This window comes from Haliotis rufescens, unplaced genomic scaffold, assembly GCF_023055435.1.
Source record: "Haliotis rufescens isolate VD_foot unplaced genomic scaffold, xgHalRufe1.0.p SCAF_35, whole genome shotgun sequence".
In the NCBI taxonomy this organism is placed as follows: Eukaryota; Metazoa; Mollusca; class Gastropoda; order Lepetellida; family Haliotidae; genus Haliotis; species Haliotis rufescens.
In genome coordinates this window covers 3,184,779-3,200,459 of record NW_025964057.1, presented here as the reverse complement: position 1 = coordinate 3,200,459, position 15,681 = coordinate 3,184,779, and the positions used below count along the sequence as shown (strand labels likewise).

Genomic DNA, 15,681 nt, shown 5'->3' with positions numbered 1-15,681 from the left:
AATCACAAACTATGAAACAAAGTGCCGCCCGGAGTTTCCCCCCGACGTAAGCAATATGGAGTGAAGTCGTAACTCTGTCCACCTACTCCATCATATATCTCTGCGCGTCTCAATGTGGGTCTGCCTTCAACACACACACTCGTCCTTCACCTCCCACTCCAAATTCCTACCCCTACAACACCCTCACAACACCACCACCACAACATCATCACAACACCACCACAACACCCAACAGAACACCCCCACAACACCCCCACAACACCACCACAACACCCCTCACAACACCCGACAACACCCCACACAACACCACCACAACACCCTACACAACACCAAGCACAACACCACCACAACACTCCCACAGCACCCCTACAACACCCCCACAACACCACTAAACACCCCACACAACACCACCACAACATCATCACAACACCCAACACAACACCACCACAACACCCCCACAACACCCAACAACACAACCACAACACCACCACAACACCCCCACAACACCACTACAAACACCACCACAACATCATCACAACATCATCACAACACCACCACAACATCATCACAACACCACCACAACATCATCACAACACCACCACAACACCATCACAACACCATCACAACACCATCACAACACCACCACAACATCTTCACAACACCACCACAACACCCCCACAACACCCCACACAACACCCCCACAACACCCCCACAACACCCCACACAACACCATCACAACAACACCACAACTTATTAGTTAAGTATAGTGGCAAGTTGGGTGTATACGAATTTACTTATATCTGTGATTTACTATGCTTTAATCCTTGTCAAGTGACCTTGGCTAGATGCTCCACGGCACCAAGACAACAACGACTACCACTGTGTGCTGACCTGGCATATAGTGCTACTTGTGTGTATGTATCTCCATGACGTCCGTGAAGATCCGGAGTAGAATAGGTCTTCAGCAACCCATGCTTGCCGTAAGAGGCGACTAACGGGATCGGGTGGTCAGGCTCGCTGACTTGGTTGATGCATGTCATCGATCATAATTGCGTGGATCGATGCTCATGTTGTCAATCACTGGATTGTCTGGTCCAGACTCGATTACTCACAGATCGCCGTCATATAGCTGGAATATTGCTGAGTGCGGCGTTAAACAACAAGCAAACAAAATATATCCCCTGTATAACGTAAACTTGTATATACCACTAGCTATCGGCTACATGTTGTCACTTCATGCACACTTCAACCATACGCCGTCCCCTTGCATATAGGAAATGCAAAAACAATTAATCAACGTCACGCCAACGCGTCGTTAGTTTGTTTACAAATGTAAAAGTCTATTTCAGACTATATTCTTGATTGATTGATTAAAATAAGGCCATGTTTTCAACTACACAGAGACGTCTTCACAGAAAACTACACCGTCCCTGTTTCAAGATTCAATGTTGATGACCCGTGAAGATCCGGGTTAGTATTGATCTTCAGCAACCCATGCTTGTGGTAAGACGACAGACGGGGTCGGGTTGTCAAGCTTGCTGACTTGGTTGATGCATGGCATCATATCCCTATTGTATGAATCGATGCTCAGGATATTAATCACTGGATTGTCTGGTCCAATTATTTACAGACCACGGTCATACAGCTGGAATATTGCTGAGTGCGGCGTTAAGCAAAACGCCTTTATAAAAAAAATTTGATCACTAGCAAGATTTATTTTATCTCATATATGTCCCTCCACTACCTCATGCCCACCCGCATCCCCGAACTGGACGCGATATTGACCCCTCCCTGCGTACGTGCATAACTAGCCGACCTGTGCTGACCGTGCCAGGCAAGTAGCGACGCCTGCAGCAGAGGGATGTAGACACAGTGTCCAAGCACAGCAGGCACCCGCCTTCACGTCCAATGCTATACACCTGTGGGCCTTTCATCTTGTATAAATAGCGGTCATATTTTTTACAATATCCCTTCTACTTAACCGTTGAGTGTCTGCTTTGCCCTTTCTCTGTAAACGTACAGGCATCTCCACAGAATGATGGAGCTACAGGTGCGTGGACAGGGGGAGCAGGATGAAGCGACACCGACATTCCAGTTAGACATCCCTTCATCACGTGCGATGAAGTAGAAACATGCTCACTTCACATCACATAGAATAGAGAGTTAGTGTAAGTAAGTAGGTGTCATTTAATCAGATGATTGTTTACATTTGTTAGAATCAAGCTATAGGCTGACAGTGTTTGTTTTGTTTGTTGTTTAACGCCGCACTCAGCAATATTCCAGCTATATGACGGATTTATGTAAATAATCGAGTCTGGACCAGACAATCTAGTGATTGATATAATGAGTATCGATCCCCGCAATGGGGATACGATGACATGCATCAACCAAGACAGCGAGCCTGACCACCTGATCCTGTTAGTCGCCTCTTACAAGTATAGTCGCCTTTTACAGCAAGCATGGGTTGCTGAAGATCTATTCTACCCCGGATCTTCACGGGTCAGGCTTGCAGTCGTCGTGTTGATGTGGCTGGGGATGAAGGTGATACCGTTGTGGAGAGCACGCTGCAAATGTTAGAGCATGCAGGTTATTCATGGGAGCTCTTTGATTCCTGCAAACTACCAACACATATAACATGTGTATGTCGGATCAGGCTATAGCATACGCCGCTTAATCTCCAGGTGAGGGAAACGAGGATCTCGAAAGGAAGAATACATATATCGTCACTTTTTTGTTTAATATCTCACTGGGAACCGAAATTATGTTTCACATATTAACACGGCAGGAATTTCTTTTGCTTTCTGGTTAATGTTAGCGTAGCTGTCAGCATTTCTCACTGCTGGTTATCTTAAAATCCTATCCACTGTCAAAGTCTCTCGCCGCCGGTACTATCACCAGACTATTCACTGTCGGCATCTATCACAGCCTCTACAATCACTAGACTATTCACTGTCGGCATCTATCACCGCCGGTACAATCACCAGACTATTCACTGTCGGCATCTCTCACCGCCGGTACAATCGCCAGACTATTCACTGTCGGCATCTATCACCGCCGGTACAATCGCCAGACTATTCACTGTCGGCATCTATCACCGCCGGTACAATCACCAGACTATTCACTGTCGGCATCTATCACCGCCGGTACAATCACCAGACTATTCACTGTCGGCACCTCTCACCGCCGGTACAATCGCCAGACTATTCACTGTCGGGGTCTATCACCGTCGGTACTATCACGAGACTATTCACTGTCGGCATCTCTCACCGCCGGTACTATCACCAGACTATTCACGGTCGGGGTCTATCACCGCCGGTACTATCACCAGACTATTAACGGTCGGCATCTCTCACCGCCGGTACTATCACCAGACTATTCACTGTCGGCATCTCTCACAGCCGGTACTATCACCAGACCATTCACGGTCGAGGTCTATCACCGCCGGTACTATCACCAGACTATTCACTGTCGGCATCTCTCACAGCCGGAACTATCACCAGACTCTTCACGGTCGGGGTCTATCACCGCCGGTTCTATCACCAGACTATTCACTGTCGGCATCTCTCAACGCCGGTACTATCACCAGACTATTCACGGTCGGGGTCTATCACCGCCGGTACTATCACCAGACTATTAACGGTCGGCATCTCTCGCCGCCGGTACTATCACCAGACTATTCACTGTCGGTATCTCTCACAGCCGGTACTATCACCAGACTATTCACTGTCGGTATCTCTCACAGCCGGTACTATCACCAGACTATTCACTGTCGGTATCTCTCACAGCCAGTACTATCACCAGACTATGCACTGTCGGCATCTATCACCGCCGGTACAATCACCAGATTATTCACTGTGGGTATCTCTCACAGCCGGTACTATCACCAGACTATTCACTGTGGGCATCTATCACCGCCGGTACTATCACCAGACTATTCACCGTCGGCTTCTATCACCGCCGGTACAATCACCAGACTATTCACTGTCGGCATCTCTCATCACCGGTACAATCACCAGACTATTCACTGTCGGCACCTATCACCGCCGGTACAATCACCAGACTATTCACTGTCGGCATCTCTCACAGCCGGTACAATCACCAGACTATGCACTGTCGGCATCTCTCATCACCGGTACAATCGCCAGACTATTCACTGTCGGCATCTCTCATCACCGGTACCATCACCAGACTATGCACTGTCGGCATCTCTTATCACCGGTACCATCGCCAGACTATTCACTGTCGGGATGTCTCATCGCCGGTACTATCACCAGACTATTCACTGTCGGCATCTCTCATCGCTGGCACTATCACCAGACTATTCACTGTCGGCATGTCTAACCAGACTATTCACTGACGCATCTCTCACTGCCGGTACAATCACTAGACTATTCACTGTCGGCATGTCTAACCAGACTATTCACTGACGCATCTCTCACCGCCGGTACTATCACCAGATAACACTGGTAACACCCGAGTTATGTTAATGGGCCGACTGTCTCAGTGGGAACATACTCAACACAGCGTCTCTCCCATGCCTCTCGCCGCCATATCAGAGATATATTCTGTATTTTACATGTATTTACGTTCGCCAGCAGCGCCTTGTTACACACACGATAAACACAAGTGCTAACAACAGATCCATGTCACGCCATTCGTCTCAGAAATTTAATTAGCTGAAGAATTCAGAAAAAAACACACAAAAGCTGACGCAGGTTACAGGTAGGAGTGAAGAAACGTGGAAGTCATGACATTGTATCGAGAGCCATACTGTTGATTCAAGGCCACTGGTCCAAAATACAATCATTCAAAAGTTACCTGCATGATCATTATTACAAGAGACACGTGGAGATCCGGGGTAGAATAGGTCTTCAGCAACCCATGCTTGCTGTAAAAGGCGACTATACTTGTCGTAAGTGGCGACTAACGGGATCGGGTGGTCAGGCTCACTGACTTGGTTGATGCATGTCTCGTATCCCCATTGCGGGGATCGATGCTCATGATATCAATCACTAGATTGTCTGATCCAGATTTACATAAATCCGTCATACAGCTGTAATATTTCTCAGTGCGGCGTTAAACAACAAACAAAACAAACACTGTCAGCCTATAGCTCGATTCTAACAAATGTCAACAATGATCTGATTCATTGACACCTACTTACTTACACTAACTCTCTATTCTATGTGATGTGAAGTGAGCATGTTTCTACTTCATCGCACGTGATGAAGGGATGTCTAACTGGATTGTCGGTGTCGCTTCATCCTGCTCCCCCTGTCCACGCACCTGTAGCTCCATCATTCTGTGGAGATGCCTGTACGTTTACAGAGAAAGGGCAAAGCAGACACTCAACGGTTAAGTAGAAGGGATATTGTAAAAAATATGACCGCTATCTATACAAGATGAAATGCCCACGTGACTACAGGTCTATGGCAGTGGACGTTAAACAACAAACAAAGAATTACAATATACACCCCTGAAACTATATGTTTTACGTTGTTTAGGTATAAACTTATATTGTAAATATTACCAATGAAATTTCGATTTTGTAACATACGGTAAGGACGTAGTCTATAAGGAAATGGTGCATTTTATATCCGCAGATTTCAGTCCTGTGCTCGTTGTATATCGACAGATCATTACGAAAGTGATCCGCCGGACTAGTGCTGAACGTCCTGTCCAATCTCCGACCATATCACATGCAGCATTATACACACAGCCCCCGACATATTTATGGCTGTTAACGAACTTGCGCTTACTCCAGCGTGTGTTCCACTTACTTATCAAGTGTACTGAATGTGCGCAGGTTTTCCTTTCAAGTGGTGTTTGAACGGTAACGAGTACATGTGGCATGTTATCCCACCTTGTTAAATAGGGCTTACACATGTCAATAGTCTCCATTTGAATTTAAATCTATTTAGCTAAATAAATATGTAAAATTTACCATACCCCGTGAGAAAATACCTTTACGTGTTACGTATTGCAAGAACATTTATGCAGTTATAACTGTATTAGATTTGAGAACTATAACGAACTTATTTAAAGAGCGAGCTGTTGCCCCTGGACAATGTAGGGAGTAAACAAATTAACTTTGGAAACTTTGGAAAAAGTCAGAGAAATATCTGACTTGTCACGTTTTTCGGGGTTCGATTACAAGATAAACCTGTTTATGATGTTTATTCACCAACATACTCGTGCTCGGATGTTTCTTAAAACTGGCAAAGGTTATGACCCGTGTCACTGTGGCCTCCTATCAAGCTGACACGCAGTGATGTAGCTGAACTAGTGGTCACTCAGCTCACTCACTCACCCTGCACCACGTGACACCTAGTAGTGTAAGACCAGGCGGCTACACTTTGTAGTGTCACTTTACACAATCTCCTAAACATGATGTTATTCTATAGTGACTCGTTAATGCGAACAGGTGATTTCAGTGGAGGAAAAAACCCGTCCGGATTAACGAGGTTTTGCTGTATTCAGTGTACAGATGAATGTAATCTTCTACCTACAGATTAGAGAATGGTTGTGGTGAAGGATATTCGATGTCGAGAATATGGTATATCGTTGAGAGTACAACTGAGTCATCCGAAAAGTAGCACAGCTTTGGCCGTCGAGATAGAAGATACATTCGACTAATGGTCGTCGAGATAGAAGGTACATTCGACCAATGGTCGTCGAGATAGAGGGTACATTCGACCAATAGTCGTCGAGATAGCAGGTACATTCTACCAATGGTCGTCAAGATAGCAGGTACATTACATCAATCGTCGTCGAGATATCAAGTACATTTGACCAATGGTCGTCGAGATATCAAGTACATTCGACCAGAGGTCGTCGAGATGATCACACTACAACAGCGATTTAGGTCTCAATGTAAAGAACACATAATATACACAGCAGTGGTGTTACTTGTCACAGAAACAACCATCGTAATGTATGTGCCACTGTCGAGATATGGTACGCCGAGATACGTCGAGATAACTCTTTGACAGGCCACTGTCGAGATATGGCACGCCGAGATACGTCGAGATAACTCTTTGACATACCACTGTCGAGATATGGCACGCCGAGATACGTTGAGATAACTCCTTGACATGCCACTGTCGAGATATACACATACTCCAGAGTATATGTCAGTATGTTCGACATACGTGGTCATGTCGAGTTACAGGCCAGTAGAAGCCTTGTCGAGCTACACTCTGGTCGTCCACCACGTCGACTTAGTGATTTGGTTGTCATATTTTGACGATAAGTAATAAAAAATATCAGAAGTATGACAGACGCCGACCGTTCCGTATTCACGTGGGGTGTTGATTGTGTTAGCTACCTGTAGATTTGGACAGGTAATCAGCGTTAAGGCAGAAACAAGGGGAGCGGATCAGTTCACAAAGACTGTTGGAGACATACAAGGGGCAACTGTCACCAACACCGACAGATGGCGCGCCACACACTAGAAACACAATCAGCGGATGTTCATAGGAACACATTTAGAACAGCCAGCGGGGATTTTTTTGTAATGATTTGAACCGTAATCAAATTCATCAGTATGCATTGTTTCCCACACTGGGCTGTATACTCCCCAGGGAGCTGAAAATGAAAATCGAGTGCACACTGATCCATTGACCAGGGTAATAATAGAGTAGCACTATGAGCATCCACTTGGTGGATGGAATTTGACGCATTATAAATTCACATATAATTATTAATATTAATATTAATATTAATATTGCTTCAATTTGCCCGGGAAGCGACAACCAACAATGGGTGTATTAAGACACATGATATCCAGCTTACTCGTGTTTACAGACAGGTTTCTCCATGCTATTCCGTACATATATCAGAATAGGTTATCAACCAGCTGCACGCTCTATGCCCAGACAACCATGGTTCCCTTAAGACACGGGCAAAACATGCATAGATAATCTTCAAAAGCTTGTTTGCTAATTGTGCAATTCATTCTAATGTAAACACACTATTTACTTAATAAAAAATATTGTTTAGCCGCAGTTTGAGTTGATCGACAGTCGGAGGGCAGGCGATACACAGCACATGCTAAAGCAGTACGCGGGCGGGGTGGATTAAACTCACCAACAGATAGAGGCAGTGTTATAGGCGTCAAGACTTACGTTTGTCAACTTCGTCACAGAACCGCGCGACGTTGGGGACGTCTCCTCGCTGGCGTATAGTCCGACTGGGGCTACGAATCCGATGAACACTGCACACACACACGCACACTGCCGTAACGGTAAAACACACCTTCTTCGCGACGGTTATGTCATCTGGTAAACTCCCTAATTGCCACCCACTTAAACCCCTGTGTAGTGGACTGTTCCGGCCATGCGACTGAGCTCATCTCTTTTTGAGATTCTCATGTGAACCGCTGGATGAATCCATTGTAGTAATAGGGGTATCAGATTTTGTTGTGTCGGTGTTCCAACCAGGTGTGTTGCATAGAACGCTACAGGCACCCCTTTACTTGGGCTCGACGACTTTAGAGGTACTGGTTTTCGGGATCTACCTTATAAAACGTCATCAATATTTATCTCCGTCTAAACTGAGCCAGCGACGATAAATAACATGTTTTCTAACGCCCAGCGTGTTTAACATGAGAACAAAAGCTTGCGTTGATGACATAATCTAGGAGAGGAACAGGATTGGGCCCTGAACATTCCGCCTGGTTCAAGCATATCAACATGTTTTCCCCGGTAACAAATGCGTTCCCATGGTAATACGAAAACAAACTCTCACACATGTCCGGCCTTTATCTGACCGGTAGATGCCTCAGATTCGTCAGATGCTAGCCATTTAGCATCACACCTACACACAGACCCGCCCTCAGCCAACGGGAGACAGCCGTAGATAACACGCCCAGAGACTCAGGGGTCAGGATTGGAGGCAGGGTGGGGTGGGGGAGGGGGTATTGAGGGTCGGGGGAGAGCAGGATCGTAGGAAGAAAGGGACAAGATCTTAATTTACGGTTTGAAGCTAGTCACATGCTAACGGTGTCATATTATGTTTTGAGTTGAAACAGAAGGCTCTAATAAGAGTTATGGCATATTTACGTGGTATGGAATAACAGACTGGATATTTGGTAATCTGGCGTGTGGGGTTGTCAGGAACTGTGGAATGGCAAACATATTTTGTGAGTTGCATTACGGATATGGGGAAAGGGGACACATCTTATTTGTCAAGTCTTGAATGCGCAGTAAGGGTTATCTTTGTAGTTGATTGTATCTCGGAGATGTTGTATATCGCCTGCACCAAATCCACGTGACAGTAATGAACTCGAATGTAAACGAGCTGTCTCTTTGCAGCGAGGCTTCTAATATATTAGATCTCAAGAATCAAAGCGAGTGTTGTTGGCGCGATGGGGCAGGAGGACTTCCGGGACATCCCGGAACCAGAAGTACAATCCAGTGTAAATCTCAGTTTACTGTGGTGAAGGTGGTGAAGTTTACTGTGGTGAAATTGTTGAAGCATCATATCGGCTTTTGTAATAGACTGTGTTTGGTGTACTTTTACAAAATGCCTCAATTCAAATGTATTCGTGAATGGACCTTTACAGCGTTCACCAAGCTTTTCCAGCCTTTCAGCAACGCCCCTGACATGGCGTCGACAACAACGTGTACTGCAGTGACAGGATCTGATACCCAACAGTGATGGAATGATCACCCCAATCTTCTACAAGCGCACACTAGCGTGACCAGACTCCGACTGAAACGAAAATTAAACAAATATCCAAGGACAGATCCACTAACAGGCGGTGGTGACCCAGGTAGTCGTCACTGGGGAAAGACGAGAAGTACGTCAATGAATACCAGGCGACTAGTGTGAGGCAACCACTAAAGACCACCATGGTACCCACTCTATGAATAGCCCAGTCGCCGATATCGCTATATGCACTGTGCAGAGTTGCGTCCCTTGGGTGTGCCAGAAACCTATGGCCGTGGGTTCGAATCCCAGATTCGCCATCATTATGTTTCTAGATTTATCACCTCCATCCCCATGTTCTGCATATCTTCAGTCACTCACTAAATGAATGAGGTTCTATGATTACAAACGCCTGGAACTTATCCATTGATCACTGCTTCCTGTACCGGGCCTGTGGTAACTGTAGTTCCAAACTCTCGTCGCCTCGTTACTTAAGTTTTGTATCAAGAATACGTACTCGGTCGTTCGCTCACGATTAACACGTTTTGGAAGATTGAGTGAGTCATTTGTCAGCAGCCTCCCAGATCGACTTCACTGTAACATCATCTTGTCCTGGACCAAACCATGGACGATATTGCGATTTAACAACACCCTGCTCCATATGAGCCCCAGTGCCACTCCCTTGTTGTAATATCCATACAGAATCGGTTGATTCATCCCATAGCTCCTGAACGATGTGGTTAGTTGCTCATATTATCAACCACTAGTTTACTTGATCTAGACTCGAAACTTTACAGGCAGCGTAAAACAACACCCACTCACTGACGCCACTCTAGCTAGGGGGTCATAGTAAGACCTGAACCCTGACCTGCTTGATGACCATGAGTGAGTGAGTTAGTGAGTGAGTGAGTTAACGTATCTTCGTATCGGAATAATTTCCAATCTCATTAAAATCAGATCTTAGTTTCTCGCTACTGCTATACAAAGAACCTAGGGCATTCACGTCAGAATGACCTTTCGCGAATTTGACCGATCAGTGAAATGACTAATAATGAGTGAGTGAATTGTGTTTAACGCCGCTTTTAACAGTATTCTAGTTATATCACGACGTGTCAGCTAAATTTTGGAGGAAAACCCGAAGTGCTGCAGGTCTTAAACGTTTACCAGTTCGGTGAAACCCACGAGCACGGGTATGGTGCTGACAAACCTAGAAACATATTCGGGGCGAACAGGGATTCGAACCCACAGTCATAGTTTTCTGGCGTATCCAAGGGACGCAACTCTACCTTAGATGACTGGGCCCCCCGTGCCCCCCGAAATGACTAATAGTAAATTGACATTATCCAATCAGAAAGCACCTTTCTCGAACCTACGGGACTAGTTTCAAAATCGTGACTTCCATTCCAGACTAGCTTTGAAAAAACAAACTGTTTATTGATGGTCGACATTGTATGGCAATACTTTTGCAAGGGCTTGGGAAAGTCTCTTCATTTTCAAAGTTTATCCTATTGCAGATAGCGACAGACGGTGTCTAACCTTTGGAATCAGTCGTACAGGCTAAACCGTCGTTCGAAATGCCCCGTGTTAACCTTTCCGAGGTTGCATGATTAGAAAACATTCTGACTTTCACTTTCGCGATCTCGCTAGCGACGCACTGATCCGTGGGATGAAAGGTCGATCTGACATGACTTGTAATGGGATCTTTGTGTAGCTGTAGCGAGAACTAAGATATGATTTTGATGAGATTTTATATTTTAATGCTACAAACCCGTTCGTGACGTCATGGAGACAAGGGATGGTAGTTGGCCTGGACTGGGTTAAACATGAGCCGTGTATTAATATTAAATCTGACTAAAACTCGACAACTGCAAGCAGTGTTGTCACCATGTTTAGTAGCCTCATCTCTTCCCACTGAAGTCCTGCACCATGACTGTGGAATTTATAATTTTTAGGTATTCTTTTTAACTAAAAGCCTAGGCAAGTTTAGATCAAACTAACCAAATCTAGTTTGTTTGATTCCACAAAAACAAAAACAGCGGAAGAGGAAAGGTTCTTTCAAAGAACAGTAACATAGTAGTTTCATTAAACCAGTGGGGTTCTTCCTGTTGCCTGATTGAGTGAGTGAGTAACGCCGCTTTTAACATTATTCCAGTTATATCACGGCGTGTCAGCTTAATGTGGGAGGAAAGCCCGAAGTGATGCAGGTCTCAGAGGTTTACCACTTCAGTGAAACCCACGAGCACGGGTATGGTGCTGACAAACCTAGAAACATAATCGGGGCGAACCGGGATTCGAACCCACAATCATAGGTTTCTGGCGTGCCCAAGGGACGCAACTCTGCACAGCGAATCGCGGCGCCTTAGACGACTGGGCCACCCGTGCCCCCGTCGCCTGATTGATAATGAATGTGGATGTAAAACGTATACCCCATACACACGACCCCTAGACACAAGTACATCTCCATACACTGGGGACTTTAAGACAACGCGAGATCTCGGCTGGAAAACGTGAACGTTGTAGAGATAAAGGGCAGACAGTTACTGAGTTCATCGCTGGAACATGACTTGACATCTGATGTCCAGACATCTGGGGAACTATATACAGGCGTAGTGATATGTATTACATGTGGTACTATTTTGTTTCACGTGTTGGACAACACTGGCAACTGCGGTGAAAGATGGGCTCAACGTCGGAGGATAACACGTGTGTTGTGGGTAAAGTGGTTTCAAGAGGAACTATCGTGTAACAAACGATGTCTGTAGCCGATGTCCGTTCTCCAGTGAGACAAACCACCTTTCACCACCAGGCCTACGCACTGTGCAACTTTAGCACTTGTTAGACAATTGTTGGGATCGCGTTGATAAATGATAAAGACGAATACTTTCAGATCAGATTCACACAAGCAGACGAAAAACTAATATAAAAAGGGGCGGGGATTTCGTGATATTGGTAGCGACGTGTGTATTTCACCGTCTCCCTTATCTCACGTCCACGAAGCAAGAATGGCGGAGAAGTAGCGACCCTTTGAAACATCACCTCAAGTCTCATTGAGTGTATTTGTACAATGACGTTGAATACGAAGGCAAACAGTGGGATTACTCCGCCACAAAAAGAGTCCGGTAACTCACGTTACAATATTCGCCGTGTCAATATTGACAGTCATCTGATTGATGGCGACGATGAAAGGATCCCAGTATTCGCGATCATAGATCACGAGGGATGTTAGATATATCTCCTCACCACCGGGAGAAGTAAGCACGAAGCCACCTGTAGAGACGTATAGCGTTAGTGTAGTCCCCTTTTTAATTACCATCAAAAATAATTGTGTACGTAGATAGAAAATCAAGAATGCATCGTCTCCATCATCTCACCTTTAATATGTGTCAATATAGCGGCATGTTTGGTATGGTAATTCAGTTGAGATGAAAAGTGTTCCATTCCAGCGATGGGAATGTGCAGGTATGTGACATGCATAAGGGGATGAGAGAGAGAGCGACAAAGAGAGAGAGAGGGGAGGGGGGAAGACAGATAGAGAGAGGGAAGAGAGAGTGACAGAGAGAGGTGAGAGAGCGACAGACAGAGAGAGCTGGGAGAGAGAGACAGACACAGAGAGAGGGGAGAGACAGACAGACGGAGAGAGGGGGGAGAGAGAGACAGACAGACAGAGAGGGGAGAGGGAGACAGACAGAGAGAGAGGGGAGAGACAGACAGACGGAGAGAGAGGGGAGAGAGAGAGACAGACAGAGAGAGGGGAGAGGGAGACAGACAGAGTGAGAGAGGAGAGAGAAAGGGAAGAGAGAGAGACAGACAGACATAGAGAGAGGGGGAGAGAGAGACAGACAGACAGAGAGTGACATAGAGAGAGGAGAGAGACAGATAGACAGAGCGAGAGGGGAGAGAGAGACAGACAGACAGAGAGTGACATAGAGAGAGAGGGGAGAGAGAGAGACAGACAGAGAGAGGGGAGAGGGAGACAGACAGAGTGAGAGGGGAGAGAGAGGAGAGAGAAAGGGAAGAGAGAGAGACAGACGCTCAGACATAGAGAGAGGGGGTGAGAGAGACAGACAGACAGACAGAGAGTGACATAGAGAGAGGAGAGAGACAGATAGACAGAGCGAGAGGGGAGAGAGAGAGAGAGACAGACAGATAGAGGTGAGGGAGAGTGACAGAGTGAGAGGGGAGAGAGAGGAGAGAGAAAGGGAGGAGAGAGAGACAGACAGACATAGAGAGAGGGGGAGAGAGAGACAGACAGACAGAGAGTGACATAGAGAGAGGAGGGAGACAGATAGACAGAGCGAGAGGGGAGAGAGAGACAGACAGACAGATAGAGGTGAGAGAGAGTGACAGAGTGAGAGGGGAGAGAGAGACAGACAGACACAGAACCAGACAGAGAGGGGGAGAGAGAGACAGACAGACAGATAGAGGTGAGAGAGAGTGACAGAGTGAGAGGGGAGAGAGAGACAGACAGACACAGAACCAGACAGAGAGGGGGAGAGACAGACAGAGTGAGAAGGGAGAGAAAGGGAAGAGAGAGACAGGAGACAAACAGACAGAGAGTGACATAGAGAGAGGTGAGAGAGAGTGACAGAGTGAGAGGGGAGAGAGAGACAGACAGACACACAGAGAGACAGACAGAGAGGGGGAGAGAGAGACAGACAGAGAGAGCTGGGAGAGAGAGACAGACACAGAGAGAGGGAAGAGACAGACAGACGGAGAGAGAGGGGAGAGAGAGAGACAGACAGACAGAGAGGGGAGAGGGAGACAGACAGAGAGGGAAGAGACAGACAGACGGAGAGAGAGGGGAGAGAGAGAGACAGACAGAGAGAGGGGAGAGGGAGACAGACAGAGTGAGAGAGGAGAGAGAGGAGAGAGAAAGGGAGGAGAGAGAGACAGACAGACATAGAGAGAGGGAGAGAGAGACAGACAGACAGAGAGTGACATAGAGAGAGGAGAGAGAGAGTGACAGAGTGAGAGGGGAGAGAGAGACAGACAGACACACAGAGAGACAGACAGAGAAAGGGAAGAGAGAGACAGGAGACAAACAGACAGAGAGTGACATAGAGAGAGGAGAGAGAGAGTGACAGAGTGAGAGGGGAGAGAGAGACAGACAGACACACAGAGAGACAGACAGAGAAAGGGAAGAGAGAGACAGGAGACAAACAGACAGAGAGTGACATAGAGAGAGGTGAGAGAGAGTGACAGAGTGAGAGGGGAGAGAGAGACAGACAGACACACAGAGAGACAGACAGAGAGGGGGAGAGAGAGACAGACAGAGAGAGCTGGGAGAGAGAGACAGACACAGAGAGAGGGAAGAGACAGACAGACGGAGAGAGAGGGGAGAGAGAGAGACAGACAGACAGAGAGGGGAGAGGGAGACAGACAGAGAGGGAAGAGACAGACAGACGGAGAGAGAGGGGAGAGAGAGAGACAGACAGAGAGAGGGGAGAGGGAGACAGACAGAGTGAGAGAGGAGAGAGAGGAGAGAGAAAGGGAGGAGAGAGAGACAGACAGACATAGAGAGAGGGAGAGAGAGAGACAGACAGACAGAGAGGGGAGAGGGAGACAGACAGAGTGAGAGGGGAGAGAGAGGAGAGAGAAAGGGAGGAGAGAGAGACAGACAGACATAGAGAGAGGGAGAGAGAGACAGACAGACAGAGAGTGACATAGAGAGAGGAGAGAGACAGATAGACAGAGCGAGAGGGGAGAGAGAGACAGACAGACAGATAGAGGTGAGAGAGAGTGACAGAGTGAGAGGGGGAGAGAGACAGACAGACACACACAGAGAGACAGACAGAGAGGGGGAGAGAGAGACAGACAGAGTGAGAAGGGAGAGAAAGGGAAGAGAGAGACAGGAGACAAACAGACAGAGAGTGACATAGAGAGAGGGGAGAGAGAGACAGACACAGAGAGAGGGGAGAGAGAGACAGACAGAGAGAGAGGGGGGTCGTGTCACCTGAAATAGACTGTAGTTCAAATTTAATTGTCACAAAACGTTAAACAGTTCTGTTTTCAAATGATTCTTTCCCTGTT

At 46.6% G+C, this 15,681-nt stretch overlaps 1 protein-coding gene across 1 annotated transcript in view; it reads right to left on the bottom strand.

The window, feature by feature from the left end:
- The window catches only part of LOC124134448 (transforming growth factor-beta-induced protein ig-h3-like), a 70,699-nt gene extending 62,067 nt beyond the window's left edge, over positions 1–8,632 (bottom strand). The window contains exon 1 of the mRNA XM_046499265.2: positions 8,127–8,632. The gene's annotated coding sequence lies outside the window, so the exon portion shown is untranslated. The remainder of the gene's footprint in view (positions 1–8,126) is intronic.
- Positions 8,633–15,681: the final 7,049 nt, after the last annotated feature.